This window comes from Pongo pygmaeus, chromosome 12 (assembly GCF_028885625.2).
Source record: "Pongo pygmaeus isolate AG05252 chromosome 12, NHGRI_mPonPyg2-v2.0_pri, whole genome shotgun sequence".
Classification (NCBI taxonomy): Eukaryota; Metazoa; Chordata; class Mammalia; order Primates; family Hominidae; genus Pongo; species Pongo pygmaeus.
This window is the reverse complement of record NC_072385.2, coordinates 117,567,869-117,581,501: the sequence shown is the minus strand read 5'-3', so window position 1 is coordinate 117,581,501 and position 13,633 is coordinate 117,567,869. Positions and strand designations below refer to the sequence as shown.

The 13,633-nt window shown below is 44.7% G+C and overlaps 1 long non-coding RNA gene across 1 annotated transcript in view; it reads left to right on the top strand.

The window, feature by feature from the left end:
* LOC129030423 (uncharacterized) overlaps positions 1–13,633 on the top strand; it is a 93,603-nt gene that overhangs the window by 52,392 nt on the left and 27,578 nt on the right. Inside the window, exon 2 of the long non-coding RNA XR_008500649.1 lies at positions 1,513–1,582. This is a non-coding gene — a long non-coding RNA (uncharacterized LOC129030423). The remainder of the gene's footprint in view (positions 1–1,512; positions 1,583–13,633) is intronic.

Below are 13,633 nucleotides of genomic sequence, written 5' to 3'. Positions count from 1 at the left end.
TGCAGGGTGTCCACATGGAGATGCTCAGCAGGAGAGAAATGCATCTGTCTGGGCGTCAGGAGAAACTCTGGAGTTGGAAACGCCTATTTGGAGTCCTCAGCACAAACCCATTCTGTGAGCCCCAGAGCAGATGAAAATGCTCAGAAAGTGTATACTAAAAAGACAGCCACCTTGACAAGGGCAAGGAAGGAGAAGCCTGAAAAGGGCTCCTTGCATAGGTAGGAGGAAGAACTGAAGAGCATGGGAATATAGAAACCCGGAGCAGGAAGAGGGTCAGTATTTTTGAACACTGCAGAATTCAAGGAAGAAGAAGACTACAGAAACACCTCCGATGGCTTAGCAACAGAGAGGTTCTTGAAAGCAATTTCAAGGAAATAATAAGGCTAGAAGGTCTGGCTTAGAGAGAAGAACTCCTGACTCTTCTAGTAAAACTTGAGGAAGACTGGAAAGAACAGGATGTAGGTAAGTTTGTGGAGGATTCGGCAAGATGTTGTTGGATTTTCTTTCTAGGAATCATCCTTCCTTCCTTCCTTCCTTCCTTCCTTCCTTCCTTCCTTCCTTCCTTCCTTCCTTCCTTCCTTCCTTCCCTCCTTCCTTCCTTCCTTCCTTCCCTCCTTCCTTCCCTCCTTCCTTTCCTCCTTCCTTCCTTCCTTTCCTCCTTCATTCCTTCTTTCCATAGGTTTTTGGGGGAACAGGCAATATTTGGTTACATGAGTAAGTTCTTTAGTGGTGATTTGTGAGATATTGGTGTACCCATCACCCCAGCTCTATACACTGAACCCAATTTGTAGTCTTTTATCCCTCATCCTCCTCTCACCTTTTCCTCCTGAGTCACCAAAGTCCATTGTATCATTCTTATGCCTTTGCATCCTCACAGTTTAGCTTCTACTTATGAATGAGAACATATGATGTTTGATTTTCCATTGCTGAGTTACTTCACTTAGAATAATAGTCTCCAATCCCATCCAGGTTTCTGTGAATGCCATCAATTCATTCCTTTTTATGGCTGAGCAGTATTCCATTGTATATATATTCTACGGTTTCTTTATCCACTTGTTGATTGATGGGCATTTAGGCTGGTTCCCCATTTTTGCAATTGTGAATTGTGCTGCTATAAACATGCATATGCAAGTATCTTTTTTGTATAATGACTTCTTTCCCTCTGGGTGGATACTCAGTAGTGGGATTGCTGGATCAAATGGTCATTCTACCTTCAGTTCTTTAAGGAATCTCCACACTGTTTTCCATAGTGGTTGTACTAGTTTACATTCCCATCTTTCTTCTGGTTTCTGATTTGTGGGTGACACCATGACTGACACTTGCTCTTAGTCAGGGCCAGCTCGTGAGGTGGGAGGTCTGAGAGAGAGAGGGTCATTTGATATGGACTGAGGAGGATGGGAATGGGCCAGGCACGGGAGGCATCGAAAAGTTTCAGGCAATGTCACAGAAACAGATGGGGAGAGACTATCAGTTTGTATCAATGTCAACCTGTGTCCCTGTGATTTTCTGCAGGAATGCACCACACTCTGGATGTGGGTGCAGAGAAGATGGCTGGCTGGATCCAGGGTTTTAATGTTTCCAGGTAAGTTTAAAGAAAAGAACAACTGACCTCTTGACAAGCTGATGGACAAGGAGAAAGCAGAGGGGCTAAGAGATAAGTGGTCTCTATGAAGTCAAATTAGCGGAACGCTGAGGTAGCAGGATGAACTGAGAAAAAGCTGGATGGGTTTGAGAGCTGTGATCAGAGACAGATCTGCACTCAGGGTTTCAGGGCTGGGGCAGCTCCAGGGAATGCAAGTTCCAAGGTGAAGTCATGGGAATGGGTGGCTGAAATGGGATGGAAGGAAAGGTGACAGGAACGAGGTTGATGTCACTCAGGGAAAGGGTGGTGAGAAATCCCGAGATCTGGGAGTCGAGCTCCTTAGCCGGAGGACACTGTTCAGGAAGCTGTGCAGCTGGCTCGGGAGAGTGGACATGTATCCCTCCAGTATGGGGAAGCAGGGGAGTGTACGTGTGTATGCCAGGGATTCGGCCTCTGGGCTTTGGTAATTTGGCAATATGCCGCTCCCATCAAGCCTCTGCAGTGCTCTGTTGAGCCAGATTCTTCCCAGAGTCCCTGATTCCTGATGCTGAGCCTACCCCATCACCTGCTCTCCAGGGGCAGCCCTTGAAGGCGGCAATTCGTCCTCCAGTGGAGCCCTCAGCAGTGACTGGGGAGCCCCAGCCCCTGGGTCAGCCAGGACAGAGCAGCTGCCATCGTTGGCTGAAGGCTACTTCTTGGCATTCGACGGCAGGTTTTGTTTAGACACAGGAGGCGCATTGAGAAATGCTTCCAGACTTGTGCCTGGGGACATGTGGGAAGCAGAATAGCACATGGAGCATTTTAAAGCCTTCAAAAGGAGTTTTGGTGCCTGGCCCCGCCCTAAACGTTTGCACCCAGATATGGTGTTTCCGTGTGCGGGTCTCATACCTGTGCCTGACAAGTGGGAGGCCGCTGACAAGCAGCCTCAGTGGCTCACAAATGGAGCTTGGTTTAAAGTTCAAGTCATAACTGGATGGTGCCTATTTGTCCCTGACCAAACTCAGCACAAAAAAAGGTTGCACTTCTTTTTCCTAAAAGGCAGCAAATGTGGACAAATATTAGCTCTTGGAAATAAAGGGGGAAGTTATTCATTCACTCAGCAGCATTTTCCAAGCCATCAATCTTCCGTGGATTTCTATTGCTTTAATCATCAAGGTTGTTTATTTGGAGCAATTTCTGAGAGAATAAAAGTACCTTTGGCCTTTATCTGCTGTCATCAAAGCATCCATTAGGGGACTGGAGCCCTGTAGGGAGGCTCAAGGGATTATTCCGAGAGGTTTTCTGAAACGCACAGGAATTCTGCTTTTTCTTCTCCCTGGGGCGGCAGTGAAGTTTAAACTGTAATCTGAAAGGTTGAGTTTGTCGTCAGGTTTGTACCATTTGAACAGGATTTTGTTCAAGGCAAACCTACCGATAAAAGCATTTTAAGTGACCTGGAAAAAAGGCCGGCCTGCCTGCCTGGAAATTGTGTGGCCTCTGACAGTCTCCCAGCCTTGGGTTTCTGACAATAGCACGATGGAGTCCCTAGCAGCCTGTACAGTAACAGGATGTCATCTTCTTGAGGAGGGCTGGGGGCAGAAGCAGGAAAGAAGCTGAGTGGTCCCTGCCCCGCCAGAAGGTGAAGCATTACGCTGCTTGGTGAACTAGAAGTGAGAGGAGAAAGAATTGAAATTATGTGGAGCCTGTGGGTAAATGCATCTGGGTGTACACACATATGCACAGACACAGCACACAGGCACACACAGCACACATGCATATATACACACACACACACACACACTCACCGCCCCATGCCTCACAGGCGCCTCTGCCTCAGGTGCCTCCCAGCTCCAGTTCTGCCCAGAATGCCACCTCCCTTCCACTGCCTCCCAGGCCCTTTGCACTCCTCTGCCTTCCAGGGCAACATCTTCAGGCCTCCTGAACCAGCCCCTGCCTGTCGGATGTGGACCCCTCAGAGGGACAACAGGACCTCCTGACTGTGAGTGCCTTTGCCCCTCTCTGGGTTCCGGGAAGCAAGGGCTGGGAACCTTCACTGCAAAACACATGAGCAGCTGCTCCGTGGCTCAGCCTGAGTAAGCAAGAATGGCTGGTGTGGCCGCCTCCCCAGGCTTCTCTCTCAGCCTCCTGCTGTGTCAGCTGTGTCCCCATGCTCCAGAGAAGCCAGCTCAGCAGTCATCCTAGTGGAGCATACGCCCCCCCCCCTCCCCACAGAGACAGCATAGAAATACACACACACCATAGAGACACACACACACCTCACACACTATAGAGACACACACACAGCATAGAGATACACACACACCACAGAGACACACAGCATAGAGATACACACACACCACAGAGACACACACACACACCACAGAGACACACACTTCACATCACTTAAAGACACACGTGCATTACACATACAGCATAGAGATACACACACAGCACAGAGACACACACACACCACACACATACCATGCACACCCCAGAGACACACGCACCTCACATACGACAGAGACAAACACACCTCGTACACCACAGAGGAAAACACACACCACACACCACAGACACACCACACACACCCCACACACCACAGACACACACACCTCACACACCATAGAGACACACACACACCACACACACCTCACACACCACAGAGACACACACATGCCACACAGACCACAGAGACACACACCTCACACATATATACACCTTAGAGATACACACATATTCCAGAGACCCCTCTGTATCTATACCTATCACTATATAAATTTAGATAAATACAGATATAGATATACACACCAGACACACACACACACACACACACACACACAGGGACATCTACACAGAGACACCATGCCACAAGCACCATAGAGATATGCACACACACACATCATGACACAAATACCCTAGAGCTAGACACACACCATGACACACACACCTCTTAGCGACACATGCATAGGAATGTCTGCATACACATAGATCTCAGACATCTGCATATCTCTATCTATTTCTCCATCCCTACACACACTGCAGAGACACACACAAGTACCCCACAGGGACATCTGCACACACACAAACCACACCACACACATATCACAGAACTACATGCCACAGAGACACCTGCACATACTACACACACACATACACGCCACAGGAACATCACACACACACGCACGCCACGGGGACATCTACATACATACATACCCTACAGACAGATGTACACACACACACCCCATGGAGACATCTACACACACACACTCATCTGTTACAAAGGGAAGAAACATTCCAACCTTTGTGCGCAAAAACATGGCCACACAGGCAGGCAAACAACCATGAGATGGACACGTCATGTGCACGTGCTGCACACACCCAAGTGTGGATGCCCCTCTGAAGCCTCCAAGCTGGCTTATCAGGGGCATCCCTGGACTGGGCCAGACCTGGAAAAGAGAAGGGGCAGTGCAGAAGAAAAGGCAGTCGGTGTTTGCCTAGGAGCTTCCCAGACCCTGGAGCCCGCAAGACTCAAGATCAGATCAGAGGGAAAATCCCCCTTGTGACGGGCATTGGGACCAAGAGAGTGGGGAAGGGCCAAGCATGGTGGAAGTGTGGCCTTTACTGCAGGCCCCATCGTTGACTTGCTTTGTGGCCTTGAGCAAGAGTCTCCGTGATCTGGGCCTCAGGTTCCCCATCTGTAAAATAGAGTTAATGCAAAAAGCAAATGATAGGAAACACGTAGAGGTGCGGGAAAAGATCAAAGCTGAGAGCTTATTGCTATCTGTGTGGGTATTTCATTTATTTATTTTTTACTGGTAGGAAAAAATAATCCCTTCTTGAAGATCTGCAATCATCAGAAAAGGAGGTAATAGATCATGTGCTACCAAGGATTATTAAGGGATGCAGGAGGCGTCTTCCTAACGCTAAGGTCTAGATCAAAATCAACCACATGCTTTTGTTTCTTTTCTTTTCTTTCTTTTTTTAATGGTTATTTTCATGGCCGCTTCCCAGAGGAGTTGGGACACTGGGATGAGCACCGGGGCTCCTGAACACTGAGTCTAGGGCTCTGCCCTTCTCTGTTTTCCACAATGCCACAACTTTTTTAGACAGTGTTTTCAGGATAATCTATTTTTATTTTCCAGATTCTTGGGGGTGTCCCTGAGTAGAGTCAGATGAAGATGGGAGAAAGAGGGAATGCAGCTAGAAGGAGGTTTGGTGGTAGTGCCTGGCCGGCCTGTAGAGGCCAGGAGCCAAGTGACCATGGTGCTGGCAGCCAGCGAGGCACCTGGCCACCCTGCTGAGCCTCCATTCCCCTACTCCCTGGGGCTGCAGTGTGGCCATGAGCTGACTCTACCCATACTGTGAAAGGTCTATATGCCTAGCCTGTGATCCTGGTGTGTTTGAAGTAGCTAGTTTAAACTTAAACTAAACTAATTTGTCCAGAAACTCTAGTGGAGCTTTCCAGACCCAAATTCATCACCTTCTATTGTGTGAAGGTTTATCTGAACCCCTTGGTGTCCCAATGCCCCTGCTATGCCACTATGCCATGGGGATCCCACTGCCATAGAGCAGATACCAATTGATATATATTAGTGAGTGTGTTTTCTCCACTAGACTCTGAGCACTTTAATTTCCAACTCTTAGCACAGTACGTGGCTCAGAGTATGTGTATAGTAAAGGTTTGCTGAATCATTGAACTAAGTGGCATTTTCTGGTTCTGTCTCTGGCTGGAAATTCTGTGGGCAAAGGAAGTGCCACAAGAAAGCTAGAGTTGATGCCATGTGTCACAGGAGAGTTGTACAAGGAAAGCCTTATGAAGTTCCACGGAAGCGAGGTCACATCCACTCCAGGGCATAAAAAAGGTTTCTGAGAGAAGCCGGCCTTGGGATGGATTGTACAGAATACACGGGTATCTTGCTTTCTATCTGCTACCCTGGGAGGCTGGGGCTCCTCTGACTGACCTTCAAGCCTAATCATTGCCTTGTGAGACGTTATGGAGAGTGGTCTCACACATTTGCATGGACTCACTCCGTTTTCTCTTGGCAAATAGGTCTAGCTCAAGGTGGACTCAATGCTTCTTGTGGACATTGTATTCCTAATTTGAGTGGTTCGCTGCCTCTTGGAAACCCACACTTCACTCTGCAGGCAGCACTCTTCCAGCCCCTATCACACTGTATTAGTGACCACGTGTTTATGTGTCTGTTTCTCCCTCCAGACAGACACCTGTGAGCTCCTTTTGGCCATCCATCCAGTCATCTTTATCACTTTTCATGTTTGGCACACAGGAGGCAGTTTGTCTCTAGAAAGTACTTCTTGAAGGGTTGAAGGAAGGAACCAGACGTGGTGAGGCTATCTGGAGGCTGGTGGCTCAGGGATCCCTGGATGGATGGTGACTAGTTCCAGACTCTAATCCCCCACTTCCAGTGGTTTTCTGCACAGAGGATGAAGCTTTTAAGTTGAGGTTGGCTGGGGAAGCAGAATTTAGAAAGCTGCATTTTATACCCAGATGTACCTGCCATTAGTGACATAGAAGGTTTGCTTTTCGTATTTTGGTGACAGTTGAAAGCAGATATTTGAAAATAAAGCTCTGTCTCACAATAAAATATGACCACTTGGAAAATGTATTCTGAGATTTTTGTCGTTTAAGTTAAAGAGCATCTTCCTAAACAGAAACATATTCCTAGTGTAAGAATTTTCAGTTATTGCTTTTTATTTTCCTTCTAACTCATTCTTATGCCTTCCTAGAAATATGGGATTACTCATTAAATGACCCAAGTCAGCATTTTTTGAGCACAGTGTCTGCATTTGTCTTGAGCTCTTAACAAATCAAGTCTAATTCAGGAAAAATAGTAGCATTTCTGCCTCATTTATTACTGTTTCCTTTGTCTGAAAAATGACCACAGGGACTAGATGTTCACAGCTGCAGGGACTAGTGGCCAGTCTTTTGCTCAATCAGTTTATAATGGGGTGGGGTGGTGGGTGGTGCAGCGTAGAAGGAAGAACAAGGTCTCTGGTGTTCAACAGAGCTTGATTCAACTCTTAGTTGCATATTGGAGTAGATGTGTGCTTCTCTGAACTTCTCTGAAGCTATTTCATAACCTTTAAAGTGGGATTTCTCATATATAAATGGTTATGATGCTGGCGAGGTTTAAAGATATGATGTTTATAATGTACCTAGCATTGTATGGCATATAGTAAATGTTGCATAGTAGCTTCTCTTATCATTATCATCGTATTATTATTAACAATAATAATTATGGAGTGAACAGTAAATATTATAAGTTCATAATATTTAGTTCCTACGACTTACAAAAAATCAGTATAAAGAGGCAGGAGCTATTTCACTCATTTCATCTCAATTATAGTCACCATGAAGTTTCATTGTTTCTTAAAAGAATTTTAAAATCACATTACAATAGTCAATTCTATCATTCTTTAAATAAATATACAGATTAGATCAAGAGTTCAAAGTTTAGACCAGATGTAATTTTTTAGATTCTAATTTAACATAAGTTCTGTATTTATGTATGGAGATGTGGGTGTTTATATGTGAAGCATACAATATATACATATATTTTTGAATATATATAAGAGAGCAATTTATGGCCTCATAAGCAAACTAGAAACTATACATTTGGGGCTGGGTACGGTGGCTCATGCCTGTAATCCCAGAACATTGAGAGGCCGAGGCAGGTGGATCACGAGGTCAAGAGTTCGAGATCAGCCTGGCCAACATGGTGAAACCCAGTCTCTAATAAGAATACAAAAATTGACTGTGTGTGGTGGCACATACCTGTAATCCCAGCTACTTGGGAGGCTGAGGCAGGAGAATCACTTGGACTCGGGAGGCTGAGGTTGCAGTGAGCCAACATCATGCTACTGCACTCCAGCATGGGCAACAGTGCAAGACTCCTTCTCGAAAAAAGAAAAAAGAAGAAGAAGAAACTATGCATATTAAAATATACCTATGCAGTGGTTCAAGATGTACTCATTTACTTTGTAAACCAATTTACTATCTGATGCCAATCAGATTTAATATAATATAAAATATTCTATAGAGACATTAATAAATTTGCACACAATAAACATATATATGTGATTATAAACATATTAATATGTGTTTATTTCAAATGTGAAATTATTTTCAGATGCCCACGTCTTAGGAGAACCCACTGTGGGAAATATAAACACTTGTGCCTGACATGCAGCCCCAAACACAAGCTTGACTGAAGGCTCTAGAGGGCCAGACACCTCAACTGTGTCACACGTAATTGATCCCAAACAGGCCATGGTTTGTCAGAACAAGATTAGGGCCTATAACCCTGAGGGGGAGGATGACGTGAGCCCATTGGACAACTCTGTCCAAGAAGCTGTCAACCTGCTTAGCGTGGCTGGGAAGTGGCTTCATTTATCAACTTAAAATCTCTTTCTGTAATTCTTGGCCATTTCCTTTTTTTCTCTTCTCAGGGAGACTGGAAGAGTAGGTTGTGACCTTTCTTATACTTAGGCTCTGGCCAGAAGGAGCCATAAAGATAACTACCAGCTCTTCAAAGGCGTCAGATCCCTGGCAACCGCACAGGGGATTTTCCCAGCACTTGAGCAAAGGAGCCTGGGGATACTGGTGGTTTACTCCACTGGGGCCACTGCCAGGGCTGCATGTGGTGAGCCATGGCCAGTGCACTGCTTCTGGGGACAACACGGCCCTTCAGCATGACACTCCGCTGGGGGCCACACAAGGGGCCACAGGGAAGACACAAGTTGACAGTGTTTCTTTTGGGGAAGCAGCTCACACTAAAGAAACCTGTTTCAGGTGGCTTTGGAAAGTTTTCCAAAGTTCACTTTTGATTTGCAGTGACGGGATGGTGTGCAGGGCGGAATCTAAATATCTCTGAAAACACACTTTGAAGAAATTTCAGCTTGTAGGTACTTAAGATAACATACTACAGAGTTTATATATATATATAAATATACTTATATATGTTTATATATGTGTTTATATATACAACAGTTTGTATATAAACTATTATGTATACGTTTATATATATGTGTGTGTGTATATTTATGTATGTGTGTGTGTTTTCCTATGTGACTATATATAATATATACACACACACACATACATATATATGAGTGTGTACATACATAACCCACATAAAATACTGAGTTTATGCCTTGACTACCTTTTAGTATTTGTGACCTAATTGAATCCTTGCAAAAACCCTGATACAGATATCAAATCCATTTTGCAGATGTGGGAACTGAGGATGAGAGTTTAACTAGTTTTTCAAGTGAAAAGCTGGGCTTCAAACCTGAACCTTCTAATCTCCTTGTTCTGATCCCCACGGTAGCCAGTGAAAATATGACTTCAGTTATGGAGGGATTGAGGTTAAAATTATGGACCACAGCCACGTTGCTGCTAATGCTGTTTTGAGTTATTGGGTTTTCATTGACGATATATCAAAATATGAAAATGCAAATTAGCCAGGTGCCGTGGCGGGTGCCTGTAGTCCCAGCTACTCTGGAGGCTGAGGCAGGAGAATGGTGTGAACCCGGGAGGCGGAGCTTGCAGTGAGCCAAGACTGTGCCACTGCACTCCAACCTGGGCGACAGAACGAGACTCCGTCTCAAAAAAAAAAAAAGAAAATGCAGATGCTTTGTGTGGACAGAGGAAGACATTGAGAAGGGTATCACTGTTCTCTAAAAGCTGCCTAAACTTGCTTGCTGATAAGTAGAGCTTTTTATATTCCAGTAGTTATTACAATCATAATAATATAATTATTTATTGAACAAATATTTATTGTGTACCTGCTATGTGCAGGCACAGGGAACAGAGAGTGAAGTAATTTGCAAATGTCCATGTCTTCGTGTAGCTTAAATGAAGTGATAAGTGATTAATTGTCAATGATCCTGTTTCCATGAGAAGGATGTTTTGTTGCAGGTAGAGAGAACGTGGCTTGATTCACTGGGACGTGGACCGGGGACACGTGTTTCCTCTCCCATCCAGGTGAAGAGCAGTGTAGCTGGCCTCAGGGATGTCTGGAGCGAGCCATCCAGACACTGCAGGCTAGACCGTGCTTTCTTCTCCTCTTTTTGGCCTCTCTTGGTGAATGGGATCTAGCTGCTCAAATTGTCCTTCATTTTGCTTACTGCTCCCCCTAGGCCCAACAGATCTCAATGTCATTGTCAGATGCATTGTCAATGCATCTGTCTCTCTCTGGTCCCAGTTTAAATAAGTTGGGGAAGGGCACTGATGGACCCAGATGGGCTGTGTGTTCTTTTCTGGGTCTGCCACAGATGTGCAGCAAGTCCGAATCTGTGAGAAGCCAGAACTGTCCTGGGAATATCTGCACCATGCAGTCAGAAGGAGACAGTGGCGTTTCCCCGATCGAGGGGGGCATGATGGGTAAACTACATGCATCTACTACACAAGGTCATTCCTTTAATACTTTATCACATGCAATGGGCTTTTATGGCTGTCACTCTACAACAACTAACTCCACCAGCTCTGCAGGACAGAATTTATGATCCTCACTTGACAGTTGAGGAAACTGATGTCACAGAGGTAACACTGGCCAGAAGCCACACAGCTAGTCAATAGCAGAGGCAGGATTTAGATGCTGATTTTCCAGATTCGAATTCACATTTTGAAAGAGACTGAAAGGGCTTCTGAATTTCAGAGGCAGAGTCCATTGATCTTTGTGTAATCTGTGCTCCATGTTTTCTTGCATGTGGATTCCTTGAACTCTGGTAATTCCAGTATGGCTCTCTGTTAAAAATTTGTTGAATCCATGAGAAACATGGCTCCCTGGTCAAGCTAGAAAGTTGGTATTTTGTAAGTGTATGGTAATTTTAGGTGGTATGGGGTAAAAGCATTAACTGGATTTTTCTAAACTATCCACTTTATCACTGTGGGAAATTCTACACCATCCATTGTGGCAGCACATCAAAGCTTTTTGTTTGTTTTCTTACTGACCCTCTTTCTAAAGCAAGGGTAGAATTAGGATTCCAGTAACATTTATTTCCTCATCCATCTGCTCATCTATCCAGTCATCCATCCAGGCCTTCCTCCACTGACGCGTCCATCCATTATGCCGTCTACTCATTCAAAGTCTGTTTACCACGTGCTTTATGCCAGCCACCGAGCTAACAGTTGAATGAGACAGAGACAATAGAACACAAACTCCTTCTTCACTGGGCCCTCCGTCAAGGTTGGGAGGCATCCACTTATTAACAAATAACTCTAATACCAAAGGCAGCTCCACTGAGGACATCTAGAATTCTTAGAGTCATTAAATAAATATTCAAGGCATAGGAGGTAGCAGAGTGTTTCCAGACCAAGACCTGTCACTTGATTATGATTTGATGTGGCATTAATACATTTAAAGAAAGGGTACCAATAGGAAGATCATGGACATAGAAAATCAGGATTAAGAGAAACAAATGTCAGAATCCATCTCACAGTGTCCAAGTGATGGGCACCTGAGCTCTCAGCCATTAGGTTATTGTGGAGGTTGCCCTTTTGAGGAATAGCATGTCTGACTTCCTGAGTCCACATGTAATATCCTCCCCCAATCCTTCCACTTCTCTTCTTTTGAATATAGGATCATCAAACAACATGTGTGGAAATAATTTTAATTCTAAGGTACCAGGATGTCAGGATGAGGCAGAGTATGTGGTATCTTCAATAGGGTGTTCAAGTAATTTAGTGCCTACACATAGGTATCCTCACTTATCAATGAATGGGTTTGCATTTTGATTATTTATCACTTTTTGCACTTTTAGTTAATTTGATCCTGCCACTGAGATTCTTCTGGGAATCTCGACAGATCAGGGTCAAAACTCTGAAGCAGACAATCTTCCATCATGGTATTGTTCTTACAGAGCCCTGCCTGGAACCAGTTGGCTTATCTAGAAAGCATCTGAGTCTCATTCTTATCTTCATATCCTCCCCATCCACCTTCTCTTTCCGCCCCATAACAATATGGTGGATGCGAGGATGAATGGAACATTCAAACAAGTGAAGAAGGAGGCACAATCTCTCAGTCAGAAGAACTACAAATGGGAAGTAGAATTTGAGCTGAGCCTTAAAAAGGCTAGAATGATTCGGATAGGTAGGGAATGTAGGCAACTGCCTTCCAGCCTGGGAGAAGCATATGAACAACTACATAGAGGTCATGGGCAAAGTGTATTCAAAGAAAGGTATATGGGGGATGTGGGAGAAGCTCAGAAAGTTAGCCCATGAGAATGGATATGTTGACTAGCTTGATATTGTAGAGATTTGCAATGCCTTATAAGAAACTTGGCTTTTCTCCTAGGAAAATAAAGGTGTTAAGCTGAGAGAATGGTGTGATCAGATTTATGTTTTTGCATTTTCCCCCCAGAAGCAGTTGGAGGGATGGACTGGGGATTGAGGTAGGCAGTACAGTTAGGGGACAGCTGCATTGGTTCAGGATAATCTGTTTCCAATCTCTGAGGCAGAATTACAATTTCTGGGACTCTGTGATGCCTTTTACACATGAGTTCAGAATTTACTCTGAATCATTATGAGTGTCTACACTCATAAACTACTTTGTGTGTTTTAATTTATTTCCAATCAAACTGAAAATGCCAGTAAGCTGTTTCACATGTATCACCAGACTTATGAGAAATTAAACTCAGTTCACAATATTTACTGAGCACTGATTGTGCACACAGCATGCTGTGAGACTCTACCTGGAAGACAAAGAAAAGGCATAAGATGTGGATTTTTTCCCTTTTGGCTTATTTCCCATCTCATGGGTGGGTGAAATCTATGGCTGATCCTAGTCCCAGGAGACTCATCTTTCCTGCTGGACTCTGGGTTGAGTTGACAGGGGTCTTGGCTGGCAGGCATCTTGCAGCTGGGTTCTGGAGTGGAGAAAAGTAGAGAAAAGGAACTTCTGGGACAGGGACCTTGGGGATGAGATGCTTTCTAGCCCTGGGATTCATTCTTGGATTCATTCTTTAGTGGGAAGTCCTTTAGCATTGAAGTTCTGACATCCTACTTGGAGTTGTGCCTCAGTAGAACAGTTTCAGAACTGTTGGGGCACAGGC